Raw genomic sequence first — 18,909 nt, forward strand, 5'->3', positions numbered from 1 at the left:
TTTTAAGATATTTATAAAAACAAACAAACTTTTTTTAGTTATTGCCCTTTGATAGATAAAATTTGTAAAATATGGATTTCTGTTCTTTTATTGTTTATAGTATAACCATAATGATAAATTTTGTATGAAATAAAACAGACAGCTTGATGTAAAAGTTTCTTTAAACATATCTTCTCTTTATTTTAGGTTGAAATGACAGTGATCTCATGGTGTTGGGAGTAAGACTTGGATATATGATACTATGAACATGTTGGTAGATATTCAAGCTTTTGTTTTGGAACACTTTTTTTAAAACCATTAACTTCAATTTTATAAAGAACCAAAACATTAAATAAAATGTAAAATTAGTCTTTTTCTTCAATACTGATAACTCTAAATTTCTGTATTGATTCATTATTATGAAATAATCTAAATTTTCGAAAACTTCAAAATTTTAAGCTATGAATATATGTTACCAATACACTACTATTTTAAATTGTTACTATGTAGAGATTTTTATGAAAGATTTTGAATAACTGACCATTTTTTTTTATTCCAGCTAAGCAACACTTTTCCATAGGGTTACATGATGGGTAGTAATTAGAACTGTTTTAAGGTGAGAATTTAGTCATCATTTTACACCTTACATTTATCTTACGTGAATGACCCTTAATATTCATATATCAACCATACATTTCAATATAAGATATTTTTGTCTTTTGTTTTTGGAGTAAATCAGATACATTTATAATCAGAAGGTTTATATATAGCCTTTTTCAATCTTTACTTCATACTCATCAAGGCCGTAGCGCGATGTTCATTTGAAGTGAGGCAAAAAAAAATTGAGCCTATTTTTGGGGGGGTTCGGGTGCCTGAAACGAGAGAAGCTAGCTTATTTCAGCATTACTATCTATAATAAAAGACCAAAAAAATATAACAGAAATGCGTTATTTTTATTAGCTAGCCTACAAGTAAATATTAAAATTAATCTCTGTTGGTCAACCAAAACTTTCCGATTCTCCTGTGACCTGTACTATCGAAAAGCTTCAACACACGTTCTTATATACATACATGTATATATATGTATGTCCAGTAGCAAGTTATAAGCTTCTAGAAGACGAGAAAATGTTATAAGCATTCTAATGTCACGAGTGATCACAAGTTATCTGTTAACATTTCGCTGTAAGACATGTCAACCTATACCTGGACACATTATTCTACCAATTTTTAAGTCATTGGTTTGACCTACCGGGGTTCGAACCCACGACCTTACCGCACTAGAATCAACGGAACACGCTAGCATACAACCAGACAATGCTGATCATAATCAGAAAAGGGAACACGAAAAAAATAGTTTCAAACAGTACAAAACATATATTTCATACTTTTATTAAAGATATTAAAGATATAAAAATCATGAATTGCCTTATACATCAAAGACTTCAATAGAAAAGGCTTTTCATGCTTTTGTTTAAATTAATTATGAATGATTATTATTTTTGGTCAATGAATTATTTTATCGATTAGCATTTGGTGTTCAGTGAGTTGAGGTAGCTATAGCGTTATCGATTCAAAAATAAACCAATTAAAGTAATAAGCCAGCGTACTTATAGGGGGTGTTTAAACTCATGAGTTACCTTTTTCATCTTTTTTTCTCTTTAAAGAACCCGTCTTCAACCAGTTTTGTAACGACATTAAGATGTGTTTCAATATTTTTATTTTTATTTGTATTCGGAACACTTTTTTTTTTACCGTCACCGCTATGGTAAAAGCTGCAATCGCTGCTGCAGATTGGACACACTGTATGTAGTGTGCCGCTAGATAATTTGAAACTCGAAACTCGCATATTGATAATATAAAATGCATTATTAAAAAAATGACACTTCGAAAGTTTGGTCGTCGTTTCAAAAGTGAGGCATTTGCCTCATTTGCCTCCATTACGCTACGGCCCTGCTCATGGATAAATAATTTACCCTATTATCAGGAAGGGGAGATAACCTAACATAGTTAAACATAGGACCCTATGGGAAATAAGTCATACAAATGTCTTCTTTTAGAAAACCACTGTAAAAAAAATTAACAAAACAATTAGGAAATAACAAGTTTTTGTGTAACATGTAATCAGACTTTTAAAGATGTTCCAGATAGTTGGAATAGTTAACAGGCATGATAATAGTGAACTTACGGTAAAATCATTTGTTTATGTGCTAACTAGTGCTCACGTAGAACCAAATAGATATTGAACAGATAGTGTGATACTCAGTACGTTTTTTTTAAATTTATTTACATGACATATGACGACAACTTTTATGAAAAAAAATTATTTTAAAGAAAAACGTATAATAGTCTTTAGACAATATTTATTAGCACAAACACATTTACCGGTACATTAAATGGTAATTAAAAATAAAGACAATAAACTGACAATAGTTAAATTGAATATAATTATGTTAGAGTGACAGTGGTATTCACAGCGAAGAAAAAAAGACTATAAATATCGACATTATTAATGTTCATGAACAAACAAAAATTAGGTTACATATATTATAAGAAACACAAGTTATACAGATGTTCTCAATAAAAAACAATCATTAATATACTTTATGGTGATTTTATAATGACTGGTAGACTGCTATTTAAAAGTGCAGTCATATGCCTTAGAGTTATAGCTGACTGCAGTTTACATGGTTTAATAAAATTGAAATTAAGATTTTTATTTTCTTTTTCAGGAAGTTGACCAACCATACCAATTTAGAGACAGGTTACACATGCCTGTTATGGATACAGAAGTAGAGGTAATTTCATCTAAAAAAAATTTATCTAACCTACCAAAAACTTGGTATATGGGCACTGTTTACAAGATTTTGGAACAGAATCCAATTTATAGCTTTACTTTTAGTAATTGTTAAAATGCTGAATTTTAAAGGCCAAGTGAACTTTTCCCATCACTTGGCGTCTGTTGTCTGTTAACAAAAATCTTCTCCTCTGAAACTACTGTGCCAAATTTAACAAAAATTGGCCACAATCATCACTGAGGTATCTTAATTTAAAAATGTGTCTGATGACCTTACCTGTGAACAAAGATGGCCACCATGACTAAAAATAGAACATATGGGGTAAAATGCGGTTTTTGACTTTAGTTATATCTCTAACACTAAAGCTTTTAGAGTAAATCTGACATTGTTAAAACCCTTTATCATGTTGAGATCTATCAGTCCTGTAATTTTCAGACCAATCAGACAACCTGTTGTTGGGTTGCTGCCCCTGAATAAGTAATATTAAGGAAATTTTGCAGAATGTGGTTATCGTCTTGAATATTATTATAGCTAAAGATAAACTGTAAACAGCAATTATGTTCAGTAAAGTAAGATCTTCAAATGAATTGCATGACCAAAATTGTCAATTGATCCCTTAAGGAGATATTGCCATTTATAGTAAATTTTTAATAATTTTTCGTAATTTTTGTATATCTTCTCCTTTGAAACTACTGAGACAAAATTTTACCAAATTTGGCCACAATCATAATTAGGGTATTTAGTTTTAAATGTGTCTTGTGACCCTGCCTGCAAACCAACATGGCTGACATGGCTAAGAAAAGAACTCAGCGGTAATATGCAGTTTAAAAAAATATCAGGTGAGGGACACAGGCTGCTTGCAGTCTCTAATATTTTCCCCTTAGACATACTTTATCAGAATAAACATCTATTTACATGTAATATAAATTTCTTTTTTAGGAAGTAGACCAGCCATACCATTTTAGAGCAAAGTTATGAATAATGACATTGAGGCAATCTCATCAAGAACCTTGTAAGCTATTGCTTAAACCATGTTGGGGTATTTTCTCTGTTTACATTGTCATGATTATACCCCGGTTTCAAAGAAAGATTTTCTGCACACTTTTTCAGCAACTGCTCATTGCAAAGGCTTGATATCTAACACATTCTTCCTGTATGTCCGTCATATGGTGGGATCTGATTTTATGAAAAACAACAACTTCCTGTTTTGGAAGAGAGAAACTTTGAGCTTCTTAACACAACATTGTCATCTTTGAGTCATGGTGCAATTATTCCCTTGCGGTCAAAGTTGTCAACACCATTTAATGAATCTGCTGATAGAACCAAACAGTATTACAAGTGCAATTATGGATTTGACCATGAAATATCTCCCTATTATGTTTCTAGAGAAGCAATCAGATTGGTACGGACAGAAGAGAAAAAATTGGCATGTCAATGTAGGAATATTCAAGAGTGAAAATAAAGACTTGAAGGTAAACTTACAGTTCTTAATCATTTAAGTTTGCTGTACTATATTGCATTTGTGAAACCCTGCTAATTTTTTGCTCACATGACTAAAAGTCAGGGTGAGTTTGCCATCACATTGTGTCTGTCAAGATCAACAACAAAATTCTGCAAGATTTTCCATTTGAGAGTTATCTCTCTTTACAAGATGAAATTTAGTGATTTTTTATATATTTGTTTACATCTTGAAAACTGTTAGACCTTAAACCAAAATTGAAATTGCAAAATATTCAGCTGATGACTTTACTTCACAAGGTTTTCAAGGGCTAAATCGTCTTTCTTTAAAACCAGTAAAATACTGATTGTTGCTAACATCTTAAAAACCATGGAACCTGGGGGAAAAGTTTTACTTGCACTACTGATTTAATAACTCATCATGAGCTATTAAAAAGTCTTTGGTCAAAATTGCCATTTTATGTTTTAAGAGTTGAAACATTCACACATTTGAATGATTCAGATTCCTTGTAGCCTCTAGTTATAGTTTGATACTACTCACATGGTGACCCAATTAAAACATGATTGGTCGTTATTCTTCACATCAAATGTCCCACTGTACATAATACATGACCTCTAAGACTGTTTCAGAGGCCAACTCTATATAGCTTATTACTTAAATTAAAAACACACATTTACATCTAAATGAACTTGGCAACTACTTGATGTTGACACCAGAATGGAATGTAAATATATTATCATATTCAATAGTATAGATAAAAATAAAAAAATGATTACTGTAAGTATATATACTATTAATCTTGAGGTCTACATCCTGTTCTAACATAACAAAGTATTTTTTTTTTTAATTTTAATCATTTATTTTGCGGTTTTCTTTTTTCCAGCATCATGCAAACATTTGTCCACTTGATGGATTCTGCCAAGCTGAAGACTGGTACAGTGTGTATTCACTATTGTTTCATGCATTGACCTGACCATCAAACAACGTTCAACTTCCCGAAATTAAAGAAGTGTTTCTTTGTTCTCATAATGCAGGATGTTACAAGTGTGGACAGATTTGGCTTGTGATGAATGAACTTAATCAGCAATCAGGTAAAGCTAACAAAACCTTTAAACAGACTTATTTAGAAGGTATATACTAGTAGTTACAATACTGTTGTCAGGTCACTAAAGATTGCATATTTTGGCTTTAATATATTATATTGATTCACTTATAAGTAAGGTCTTTGCATCGGAAGTAAACACACTTATTTTAAAACCAGTTGTTGGCATGACAAGGATTTTTATTCTAATATATTTTATTATGGTATAATACTAATTAAACCCCTAACAGGAGCCCTCTGGATTGTGCTTGATATTCATATGATGAAGACATAATCTTTCATCAGTTTAATTGAAGTCTGGAGCTGGCATGTCAGTATAACTGCTAGTAGTCTGTTTTACATAAATAAGGCCGTTAGTTTTCTCGTTTGAATTGTTTTACATTGTCTTATCGGGGCCTTTTATAGCTCACTATGCGGTATGGGCTTTCCTCATTCTTTTTTATATATGTTGTTTATATTTATGTACTATTGTCATTTTGTTTATTTTCTTTTGTTTAAACCTCTTCTGACATCGGACTTCTCTTGAACTGTGTTTTACTGTGTGTTTTGTTATGTGTTTATTTTTCTACATTGGCTAGAGGTATTAGGGGAGGGTTGAGATGTCAAAAACATGTTTAAGTTTGGCTTTATAAATATTTGGATATGAGCGTCACTGATGAGTCTTATGTAGACGAAACGCGGGTCTGGCGTACAAAATTATAATCCTGGTACCTTTGATAACTATTAACACAACTGCATGTTTGCGCCTGTCCCTTTTGTTAATCTTGTATTATTATTTTTTTGTATGAGTTTCTTGTGTATAATTCAGAGTTTAGTATGACAACCATTATCACTGACCTGGTGTAGATATTTGTTTAGGGGCCAGCTGAAGGATGCCTCTGGGTGCAGGAGTTTCTCCCTGCATTGAAGACCCATTGGTGAACTACTGCTGTAATTGTCTGTTCTATGGTCGGGTTGTTGTCTCTTTGACACATTCCCCATTTCCATTCTCAATTTTATACATTTTCATGCAGCGTTGTTGACAAGCTTTTGGCATCAATTTGTATTTGTCATCCATTGAATTTTCTGAAATGATATCTTTGAAACCATGAAACAGCATGATCAGTGAAGAATAGGCTAATCTGGGAATGAATAAATACACACAACAACAGCAACAAACTTTTGTCACAATTTGTTTTTTTAAAAACTAAAAAATGTAACTTCATAAAATTTACTATAAAAACTTCATGTTACATATATACTGTAATATTTATTATGCGATGCATTATCAGAAATTTTCGTCTCAGTTTTCTCAACAACTTTATGCAATTTATCCTATGATACATAATAGAATGTATACTGTTTTCCGGACCGTCAGCTTCCTGTTTACAACATTATGAAACACAGGCGACATAAGGCTCCATCTAGTTGTTTTTATTTTTAACATTCACATTTAATATAGAATAATTGAGCAAGGGATATACAAACATACATATTCAACTTTATGGTGGATTAATTGAACATTTTGTTTTAATTTGTTGCTTCAAGTATTTTCATTTAAAATTCTTTATTATATTACCTCTATTTTATAGGCATCATCATAAGGCGATATAATTATCATGATTATAGTGAACCCCAACTTAAAAAACTTAAAAGATTTATCAGGGTCAGTTAACTGGGCATATAGTTGAAGCCGTTAATGTTGTACACGGTATGCGATCTGTTGTCACTGAAGATGGAAATAGATGATTTGGTAGATCTGCAAGTGACCCAAATAACAGCCTTTTTTTTTAGACTGGCACTTATATTATGTTCGTCTTCTAAGAAAGATGATGGCTTTACACTGGATGCTTTAGTGGCAGATGGTGAAGACGATTTAAGGGCCATTGTGATAACTTTAGATGCACAGGATATAAACCAAGAACTGGAAACATTGGATTTTTATGAATGACAGTCATGAAAGACTATTACATTGTATACATTTACATCAGATGGTGTTGATTTTAACCTAAAACTTAATTCCTTTCATCAAATAATCAGATTAAAAAGTGTATAAATTCTCTCGTAACTCAACTTTATTAGATTTAATTAGAATAATATTTGTAGTATAAGAGTAGACGATTTTTTTAATACAATTTGTTCAAGCTGTTTGTGTATTGAAGAACATGGCTGTATTCATGTGATTGTTTAATACTCTATTGGCATTGACCTAAATTTTCAAAAACTATCAATTTCATATGTTGGCATTATTACCCGTGATAAAGATGGTCCAACAAATACAAGAAGTAATGGAAATTATCAGAATTGGAATACATTTTTGAGTTATTAATGATGATTTTAAATTTATGAAGGAGTTGTCGCCCTTGAAATGAAAAAAAGGGTGAAAATATTTGTAATAGTACTGCTGAACTGCACATGGTTAATTGTTTATTGTGTGGTGAATTGAATTTTTGACTTGTTTTTTAAAAAATAGAGTCTAATTCTCATACTTGTATTTCATATGCTCACAAAAGAAATTAAACTTGTATGATTTTAATAGAAAGGCAAAGAGGCTTCTTTCTGATAGCAAATACAAATACATGTATGTATGGTACAGAGTAAGACCTCCTGTGATTGTCATTTTAATCCAATATGATCTAACCAAACAATTGAAAATTGAGTATGTCATCCAGCCTGGATGTCTTGAAACAAAACTTTTAAAAGTCAAAATTGAAACTTTAGTCTAAATTTTTTCGTCAACTTCCATAGCAACGTGAACAATTTGATTTTAATTGGCTTGAATCAAAATATTTAACCCAACATCAGTTGATTTTTTTTTTTGTGAATAATCCAAGCAAATATTAGTCTATGTTCTATAATTCTAGGAAAAGCATGGTGTGTTGCCATACCTTACAATGGTAGAGAGCGTTTTTTCTGCTCTCTCCAAACCATTGGTCTGTTGGTCATATTGTAAAATTTTATGTGTCTGCATTTCTTGAAAGTGATTTTACTTCTGTATAAATTGGTCAATTGATTTAGTTCATATATAAGCACAAATATTGTAGTCACATTTTTTTGTATATAGACTTAGAAATGAAACTTGGGTCTGTCAGGGTTTTTTTAAGAGTTATTGCCCTTCAAGTGACTTTTAATTTGACAAATGCATATATGTTAATGTCAAATTGTTAATTGTTGACAGACAGACAGAGTTTATACAAGCATTTAAAAAAAAAACTTTTTTTAAAATTAAGGTTCGATCAGTGAAAACTAATAGAATTATTTCCATTGAAATTTTCAAAAGTTGTAAAATTGGCTATTATATAAGGTTCTGAATGTATGTAAACATTGCTACTCTGTGAAAACCTTGTTCAATATGGAAACATACAACATTAACGAACTGATACATTTGCACATTTTCTTCTATACATGTCACTATTCAGGGTTGTAAAATTGTGAGAATTTTTCAAATATTTAAAAAAAAATATGGACGACTTAGATTGTCTATTTGTATTTTTGGATGAAAACAGCACTGTTGCCATAAGAACCATTTTTTTCTTCTTATATAATGCCTTTTAAATACCTGACGCAGGGAAAATCATTTCTTTCCTTCGAAATGCATTAAAAACTAACTTCGGCCAAATTCTTTATTTTAAATTGTCTCAAAATTGAGCAAAAAATATTGAAAATTGACATTTTTTAAAATAGGGGCTAAAAAAATAGAAAATAAAAAAACACACTCGCTTTTCTTGATTATTAAGAAGAAATAGATACCTTTTGATAAGAAACTAAGGTTAACTATGATAGTACTGGGGGATGTACAAAAAAAATAATATATATATTGATTTTTTTTCAGATATGGAGAAATTAGGGAAATCAGTGATTTCTTATTGGTTACCATGGCAACAGAGCTTTTTTCATAAATGTCATATCAGTTTTCAAACAATAAATTATATCCAACAATAGGTTCTAATTATTTAAGCCTAAAAAGATACTATCAGAATAAAGTGATGACATCATACTAGTTTAGCCCTAAAATCAGAATTTACATCGTAACCAAGTGCCTAATTGTTATCATGGCAACAAGATGGTTTATGGCCAAAAAAAAAAAAAAAAATGTGAATGATATAAATTATAACATTCAAAAACTGAGAAGGAGCCAAATCTTAAATCCATCATGTGCCACTGCCTCCTGGATTCTTACAGGTACCAGTACTTAAACAGTGTTATGTTTTTCTCCAATGGATCCCAAATGTAATGGTCATTATGTCTTGAAGTCATATATCCAATGGCGTCATTGTTTGGCAGAGCTGCAGTATTTTCTGGCATATGAAATGCAACCTTGAAAAACGGTCAACAGCAAGAGGGTTAAATTTATTTTCAAATCAGCTGAATCATCCTATCCTTCAATACCAGTAATCAAATTAGAATAGTTAAAATCCATTCTGCAATTGGAGAACCTTCAGAAATTTAAACAAGAATGTGTCCATACATCTAGTACAAGGATGCCCCAATCGCACTATCATTTTCTATGTTCAGTGGACTGTAGAATTGGGGTCAAACTTCTAATTTGGCATAAAAAAAATGGAAAGATCATATCATAGAACACATGTGTACATGTGTTTCAAGTGATTGAACTTCGACTTCATCAACCTAATGCTCATTAATGGGGCATAAAAATGGTGTACAATGTCGAAACTTTGTACTTGTTATTTCCTTCCTATGAAAAAAAGTAATGGTTTTCTAGAACTGAAAAAAAAATGTATATGTATTATGTATTGTGATTTAATTTAATTTTCTGTGTTTTAAGCACTGCTTTTGGGCTTCAACATGGCGGCCAGTTTTTATTGGTGGAGAAAGCTGGAGTGTTGTTTGAAAAACACCAACTTTCGATAGGAAAACTGACAATCCTAGTCAATTAAGATTGAATTTGAGTGCACCTGGGTTCAAACTTACAGCCTCATTGTTGACTAGCTAGTGATTACAGTAGTGAATTACTAAGCCACTTGGCAGATGAGGCCCCATTTTTTAAAATAGGAGTCAACATTACCACAATGGTTTAAAGGAAGGGGAGATAACAACTTTGATGTAAAAATGAATAAATAGAATGCTTAGAAATTGGGTTAAAGTAAACATTTATATAGATGTACAGCTTGGGTAAAATTAGGAATTTAATTCAATTAACTATTTCCTTGGTGATGTAATAATTTTTGCACAGATCAAGATATTTAGTTTATTTGAATTACCCAGTAAATAAGATGAGTACACCACAAAAATAATTTTGATTCATTTATTTTCAAACTTTTTTTTAATATTGTAGTTTTTACCAGTTTTCCTTATATTATAAAGAGTTGTCATATCCTTTAAATGCCCTTTTAAGCTCACCTGGCCCAAAGGGCCAAGTGAGTTTTTCTCATCACTGGCATCCGTCGTCATCATTAACTTTTACAAAAATCTTCTTCTCTGAAACTACTGAGCCAAATTTAACTAAACTTGGCCACAATCATCATTGGGGTATCTTGTTTAAAAAGTGTGACCCGGCCAACCAACCAAGATGGCAGCAATGATTTAAAATAGAACATAGGGGTTAAATGTAGATTTTGGCTTATATCTCTGAAACCAAAGCATTTAAAGCAAATCTGACATAGGTAAAATTGTTTATCAGGTCAAGATCCATCTTCCCTGAAATTTTCAGATGAATTGGACAACCCATTGTTAGGTTGCTGCCCCTGAATTGGTATTTTTAATGAAATTTTGCTGTTCTTATACGACTGCAAAATATTTTAAAAATTTGGTTTTGGTATCACGTTGTTGTCATCGTTGTCAGCGTCATCCAAAGACGGATAAAATTTTAACACAATGTTTATATGCTCTGAAATTGTACTGTAATGTTCTAAACTATTAAGTAGAAGGTTGGGATTTATTTTCAGGTTTATGGGGCAAACAGTCTTGGAATTAATGGCCAAAAAGGGGCCATAAACAAACATTTTTAGCTCACCTGGCCCACAGGGCCAAGTGAGCTTTTCTCATCACTTGTCGTCCGTTGTCCGTTGTCGTCGTCCGTCATCATTAACTTTTACAAAAATCTTCTCTGAAACTACTGGGCCAAATTAAACTAAACTTGGCCACAATCATCATTGGGGTATTTAGTTTTAAAAATGTGTGGCGTGATACAGCCAACCAACCAAGATGGCCACCATGGCTAAAAATAGAACATAGGGGTAAAATGCAGTTTTTGGCTTATAACTCAAAAACAAAAGCATTTAGAGCAAATCTGACGGAGTAAAATTGTTTATCAGGTCAAGATCTATCTGCCCTCAGATTTTCAGATGAATCCGACAACCAGTTGTTGGGTTACTGCCCCTGAATTGGTAATTTTAGGGAATTGTTGCTGTTTTTGGTTATTATCTTGAATATTATTATAGATAGAGATAAACTGTAAACAGCAATAATGTTCAGCAAAGTAAGATTTACAAATAAGTCAACATGACCAAAATGGTCAGTTGACCCCTTTAGGAGTTATTGACCTTTATAGTCAATTTTTAACCATTTTTCGTAAAGATTAGTAATCTTACAAAAATCTTCTCCTCTAAAACTACTGGGCCAAATTAATCCAAACTTGGCCACAATCATCTTTGGGGTATCTTCTTTAAAAAATTTGTCCGGTGACCCGGCCATTCAACCAAGATGGCCACCATGGCTAAAAATAGAACATAGGGGTAAAATGCAGTTTTTGGCTTATAACTCAAAAACCAAAGCATTTAGAGCAAATCTGACATGGGTAAAATTGTTTATCAGGTCAAAATCTATCTGCCCTGAAATTTTCAGATAAATCGGACAACCCGTTGTTGGGTTGCTGCCCCTAAATTGGTAATTTTAAGGAAATTTTCCTGTTTTGGGTTATTATCTTGAATATTATTATAGATAGAGATAAACTTTAAACAGCAATAATGTACAGCAAAGTAAGATTTACAAATAAGTCAACATGACTGAAATGGTCAATTGACCCCCTAAGGAGTTATTGTCCTTTATAGTCAATTTTTAACAATTTTTATAAAATTTGTAAATTTTTACTAATATTTTCCACTGAAACTACTGGGCCAAGTTCATTATAGATAGAGATAACTGTAAGCAGCAAGAATTTTCAGTAAAGTAAGACTTACAAACACATCACCATCACCAAAACACAATTTTGTCATGAATCCATCTGCTTCCTTTGTTTAATATTCACATAGACCAAGGTGAGCGACACAGGCTCTTTAGAGCCTCTAGTTGTAGTTTCAGGAATAACTTATGTATAACTGTATGAATCTCTCTGACATTGTACCACAAGGTTCCATATAACAAAGGGAATAGTTGGATTCAGTTTGGGGTTAATATCCCTGAACAATAAGAAATAAGGGACCGAAAAGGGCAAAAAAGAAGCATTTTTCTTGTATTTAAAAGTGTATGGATCTCTCTGAAATCATACTACAAGTTTTTTTTACTAGAAATGAAAGGCTGGGATTGAGTTTTGGGGTTCTTGCTCCAAGGGGAGTTCCAAATAAGTGAGGGGCCCAAAAAGGGGCCCAAATAAGCACTTTTGTAGTTTTCAGTCAATAACTTGTGTTAAAGTGTGTAAATCTCTGAAATTATACCACAAGTTTCCATACTACATGTACAAAGGGATGGTAAGGGAGGGGGGTTATGGCTCAAATCATTAAGCAATTAGGGGCAAAAAAAGGGGGGAAACAAGGGTTTTTTCTGGTTAAAGGACAATTTAGACAATTTAAAAGCAGTGAAAGGGAGGTGATCCAATTAAAATTTTAGGTGGTATGGATGTCTTTCGCCATCTTGGATTGAAAAAAACAGAGAATCTAAGGTCCAGAGTTTCAATCAAATTAGAAAAATTTGATGCAGGAATGCAGATAACTAATATGAATTTGCATTTAAAAGAACAAATTTATAAGATTATAACTTATAAATAATAATATCTGTACAAATGTTGATTAGTTCTGCTTGAATTTTAATATTTCAAATTGGCATTTTAAGGAGAGGTAACTCTGAAATAGTGCATTTTCTGAAGGAATCTACATGGAATTTTGCTATTTTGTATTTTAGCCGGAAAAAACGCACGGTGACCCTATCTTTTCTTTTGATATTCTCAAAGCATTTTAAAAAATCTATCTTCTCGTATTTTATTTTACAATTCTATCATTTAGTTTAGCTTCTAATCAGTTAATGGTGCTTTTTCCTGTATAATCCATACAAAATATATATGTCATTTTGTCACGACCTGTAGCTTGAGAAAATGCGCTGTTTCCTATCATTTTTATGATATTTTTGAACATATATCAATACATACTACATTTTGGCAAAGTATGAACAAATTCTATCATTTTTAATTTAGACTCCCATACCACCTTAAGAACACTGTCTATGAGGAAATAACATAAAAAATTTGGTGCACATTGAATAACGCGCGTAGCGGGTTATTTTAACAGTGCACCACATTTTTTATGTTATTTCGGATAGACAGAAAAAATATTACAGTCATTTCTTATAATTTAATTCTAAATTCCATTTCAAACCGTAGAAAACCATGAAAAAACGTTGATGACGTCACGGTCACATGACTAAATTATGTCTATGGGCTGATAACAAAATAATGTCAGCCAATTAGAAGACGCGTTACATCCAAAATTAAATTATATATATATATATGTTTGATTACTTGATTATCTCCCTTACACTGCTTAAAAATTATGTATTCAGAAATGATAATTGTCTTGAGATGTGTAGCTGCAGTTAAGCCTATAGATAAAAGTAAGAGTAAAACTGAAGATTTAAATAATTCTAGAGTTCTGTAAATATTTTAAGGTTGTTATTAACTAATGAAGTTCATGTTAAGATATTTTTTAATAGACACTATTAAATGATAAAACTAGAGGCTCTAAAGAGCCTGTGTCGCTCACCTTGGTCTATGTGAATATTAAACAATGGACACAAATGGATTCATGACAAAATTGTGTTTTGGTGATGGTGATGTGTTTGTAGATCTTACTTTACTAAACATTGTTGCTGCTTACAATTATCTCTATCTATAACAGTACTTTCTGTGGAAAATGTTATTGAAAATCTTCAAATTTTAAGAAAATTGTTAAAAATTGACTATGAAGGGCAATAACTCCTTAGGGGGTCAATTGATTATTTTGGTCATACTGACTTATTTTTAGTTCTTACTTTGCTGTACATTATTGCTGTTTACAGTTTATCTCTATCTATAATAATATTCAAGATAATAACAACAAAAAAAGCAAAATTTCCTCAAAATTACCAATTCAGGGGCAGCAACCTAACAACCGATTATCCGATTCATCTGAAAATTCCAGGGAAGATAGATCGTGACCTGATCAACAATTTTACTTCCTGTCAGATTTGCTCTTAATTCTTTGGTTTTTGAGTTATAAGCCAAAAACTGCATTTTACCCCATGTTCTATTTTTAGCCATGGGGGGCCATCTTGGTTTGTTGGTCGAGTTACTGGACACATTTTTTTAACTAGATACCCCAATGATGATTATGGCTAAGTTTGGTTAAATTTGGCCCAGTAGTTTCAGAGGAGAAGATTTTTCTAAAAGATTACTAAGATTTACGAAAAATGGTTAAAAATTGACTATAAAGGGCAATAACTCCTAAAGTGGTCAACTGACCATTTTGGTCATGTTGACTTATTTGTACATCTTACTTTGCTGAACATTATTGCTGTTTAAAGTGTATCTCTATCTATAATAATATTCAAGATAATAACCAAAAACAGCAAAAATTCCCTAAAATTACAATTTCAGGGGCAGCAACCCAACAACGGAATGTCCGATTCATCTGAAAATTTCAGGGCAGATAGATCTTGACCTGATGAACAATATTACCACTGTCAGATTTGCTCTAAATGCTTTGGTTTTTGAGTTATAAGCCAAAAACTGCATTTTACCCCTATGTTCTATTTTTAGCCATGGCGGCCATCTTGGTTAGTTGGCCGGGTCACCGGACACATTTTTTAAACTAGATACCCCAATGATGATTATGGCCAAGTTTGGTTAAATTTGGCCCAGTAGTTTCAGAGAAGAAGATTTTTGTAAAAGTTAACGACGGACGACGACAGACGACGGACGACGGACGCCGGACGCCGGACGTCAAGTGATGAGAAAAGCTCACTTGGCCCTTCGGGCCAGTTGAGCTAAAAAAGCCGGTTATACAAATATCTCAAACCAGAAATGATCTTCATAAAAAAACCCAGGTCTATTCAAAATAACTGACAGTTCTGTGGATACTTCATAATATAAATGTACCAGGAAAATATGAGGAATCCACAGTACTGTCAGTTATTTTGAATATTTTTTTATTTTTTCCATCCTGTGAACTGTCAAGATAATGTACAAAAAGTAAAATCACAAAAATACTAAACTCAGAGGAAAATCAATTCGGAAAGTCTATAATCACATGGCAAAATCAAATAACAAAACGCATCATAAACGAATGGACAAAAACTGTCATATTCCTGACTTGGTACAGGCATTTTCAAATGTAGAAAATGGTGGATTGAACTGTTTTATCGCTAGCTAAACCTCTCACTTGTATGACAGTCGCATCAAATTCCATTATATTGTCACCGATGCGTGAACAAAACAAACAGACACAATAGGAAAAAAGGTAAAAAAAAATAGAGATACAGCAGTCAACATTGTGTTATCATCTAAATCACTATAAAAACAACAAATGTAACGAAGAAGCACAAAAAGGCATACATCAAATTTAACATCCTCATTTTGTTTATATTATACGATTTAATTTATCTATGTAAAATACACCCATAAAGGATGGAGGGATTTAAGTACTGGTTTAAAATTGAGCGTTTGAAATTCGCACAACAGTGACAAAAAGCTATTTGCTGATTGCTGTCGAAATGTACTATTGTAATTGTTTATTTGTGTATTTCTTTGTCCTGAATGTTCTTCTAGTTATTTGTACTGAAGTTCTGTCATTTAAGAGCGGGGGGCAATACCTTTTTATGTTAACCTGTTTTTGGCCCTCTTCAAGGTGTTGTTATTTGAGATAAATTTAAAATTTAAACTGTTGACTGTTTAACCCACTTTGCATTTGTTGTTAATCGTTGAGTTTTTCCCAAAATCATTGAGGTGGTGTTAACATGTTATCTATTGCCCCCTCATGGAAAGTTGTCATTTTTGTGTTATGTTTAGCATTGCCATATAAGCGTGAGGTTTGACTAGCCACAAAACGCAAAGTCAGGAAAATGGCAAGTGTTATCTTATAGTTCGTTTTTGTGTGTTTTGCAATTTGTCTTTTGTTTACTTTCAGTGTTACTGTTGTTTTTGTGTGTTGTGCATTGTCTTTTGTTTACTTTCAGTGTTACTTTTCCTCTTATAGTTGATGTGTTTCCCTCGGTTTTAGTTTGTCACCCGGATATATTTTCTCTCAATTGATTTATGACTTTCGAACTGCAGCATCATACTACTGTTGCCTTTATTTTGCATAAGTTATGTGGCTATTAGTTAGTAAATGGCTTTTGCGTTTTGATAACTTTAATTGTAACTTGAATGCATTCAGGCAGTCTGATACAAGGTACATGGTCATGGCGTTTCTCAGACTGTTTATGACTAAATCTAGTGGCGGATCCAGAAATTTTCATAAGTAGGGGCCCACTAATTGACCTAAGAGGGGGCCACCTCCAGTCACGCTTCAGTGATTCCCTATATAAGCAATATATAAAGACTCCCCCCCCCCCCCCCCCCCCCCCCCCCTAAATCCGCCTCTGAAATCCGTCGGTTGTGTACACTACTGCTTGATACTTCAATCTTGGAGAACAATATTTATTTTTTAGTTGTAATATAGGTTTTGAACAAACTTTCAGTAACTGTAAATACTCTTATTGCGGTTTCATTATGCATGAAGATTATATGTACCAAATTTTATATATAAAAAAAGAGTTCACAGTAAACATGGCAAACGTTAAAAAATCTGTCAGCAGAAATTTTCCCACACAATTATCTTTTGGCTCAAAATGTATGTTTCTATTAATCCGATAATGCAGAGACATATATATACATATATATGTGTATATATGTCTCTGGATATAAATGGACTTCGTATCTACGTGGGAGAGACCATTTTTAGCAGATTATCTTAACGATGGATAATACTTGCTTAATCCGTATATAGTCACATTTATTTATTATTCTGTTTTATATGCTTCTTAAAAAAAATTTATATTCAGTTTTGGAAAGTTTTTTTTTAACCGGAAACACAAACACGGGACTCAATATTGTAACATCGTTTATATTCTTGTTGGATCGTTTATTAAAATTGCTAAACTTTATAACGACTTGAATGCTCACTTAATACCCAGCAAATAGTCTGGTTATATTTACATAAAAAAAGAAGTTACGAAACTAAAAACAGCTGTTGTTTATCTTTGAAACAAAAAAGTTTCATATGTTTATCCGGCAAAGGATAGAAATGTAAAAAAAAAAGTAAAACTTTTAGTAATTGTAAATTTTCGATCCCATTTATCTCTGAAAGTGGCATATGACGGTGTTTTCTTTATTACGTATTTGAATTTACTATGCAAAAATAGCTTGTATGCAAATTTTCCGGCGTAAAAAAATCAACATATTGGATCAAAACTGTATCGTATGCCCTTAATGTCTGACTATAGGACCCAGCATTGATTTTTGGTCATTGTTGGAGGCCATGCGGTTACATTTAATCCCTTATATCCCATCATTTGAACTCCCATGGAGTCATTGGCAATCATATATTTCCCACATCTCCTTATTTGTTATATTATATATACCTGATTTTTGGACTCGTGTTTTTCCTGAAAATTCCTGAAATGTTTGTCCCTGGACATTAAAAATAAGCAACAAACAGGCAATCAATTTAGACTAGTGTTATATTAGGACATACCATCTAATATATATTTTATTTTTGGTTTGATTGGGATGGGAGACAAGAGGATTTTGAATATGAATATGGTACTTTAAGATTTATCTATAAGTCCAATCATACAGTAATATATGACGGTACATTGTTTCCTGTTTCAATAACCATGTACATGTATTGAATAGGTCACAATTTATGCGTATACGAATTGGATTCACATGAAAGAGAACATGATGGGATTGATTGTTGGTTGCTGTAACGTCCAGTTGCAAAAATTTCATGCATGTTTAGGACAATTTCTAATATATAGAATAATAGAAAAGATGATCTGACAACCCCAATATTACCACCCACACTTGCATATATATATATATATATATATATATATATATATATATATATATACAACTCGTCTAAACATCAACCCAACAATGTTAGATCTGTAAATTTGCTTTCGCAAATTTTTGGTTCTTCCCTCGCCGGGATTCGAACCCATGCTACTGTGATATCGTGACACCAAATCGCCTGCACTGCAGCCGTCCCGCTAGACCACACGACCACCTGGGCTCTCTATATATATATATATAACAATAACATCTTCATGCCTTATATATCATGTACTGCAGTACGCCGCTAGATTAAAACTGACGTGGAAAGGTAACACACGGCCAGCGAAAGCTC

The 18,909-nt window shown here is 32.3% G+C and overlaps 1 long non-coding RNA gene across 2 annotated transcripts; it reads left to right on the forward strand.

Annotated features, from left to right (window-relative positions):
• The first annotated feature begins 180 nt into the window (after positions 1 to 180).
• On the forward strand, positions 181 to 4,241 carry LOC139518448 (uncharacterized). 2 transcript variants are annotated; one of them, XR_011663348.1, is made up of 4 exons: positions 181 to 253; positions 539 to 595; positions 2,709 to 2,774; positions 3,714 to 4,241. It is a non-coding gene; the product is annotated as an uncharacterized lncRNA (long non-coding RNA). The 2 variants fall into 2 exon arrangements; XR_011663347.1 differs by having other exon boundaries at positions 181 to 249.
• The last annotated feature ends 14,668 nt before the right edge of the window (positions 4,242 to 18,909 follow it).

This window comes from Mytilus edulis, chromosome 4 (assembly GCF_963676685.1).
Source record: "Mytilus edulis chromosome 4, xbMytEdul2.2, whole genome shotgun sequence".
In the NCBI taxonomy this organism is placed as follows: domain Eukaryota; kingdom Metazoa; phylum Mollusca; class Bivalvia; order Mytilida; family Mytilidae; genus Mytilus; species Mytilus edulis.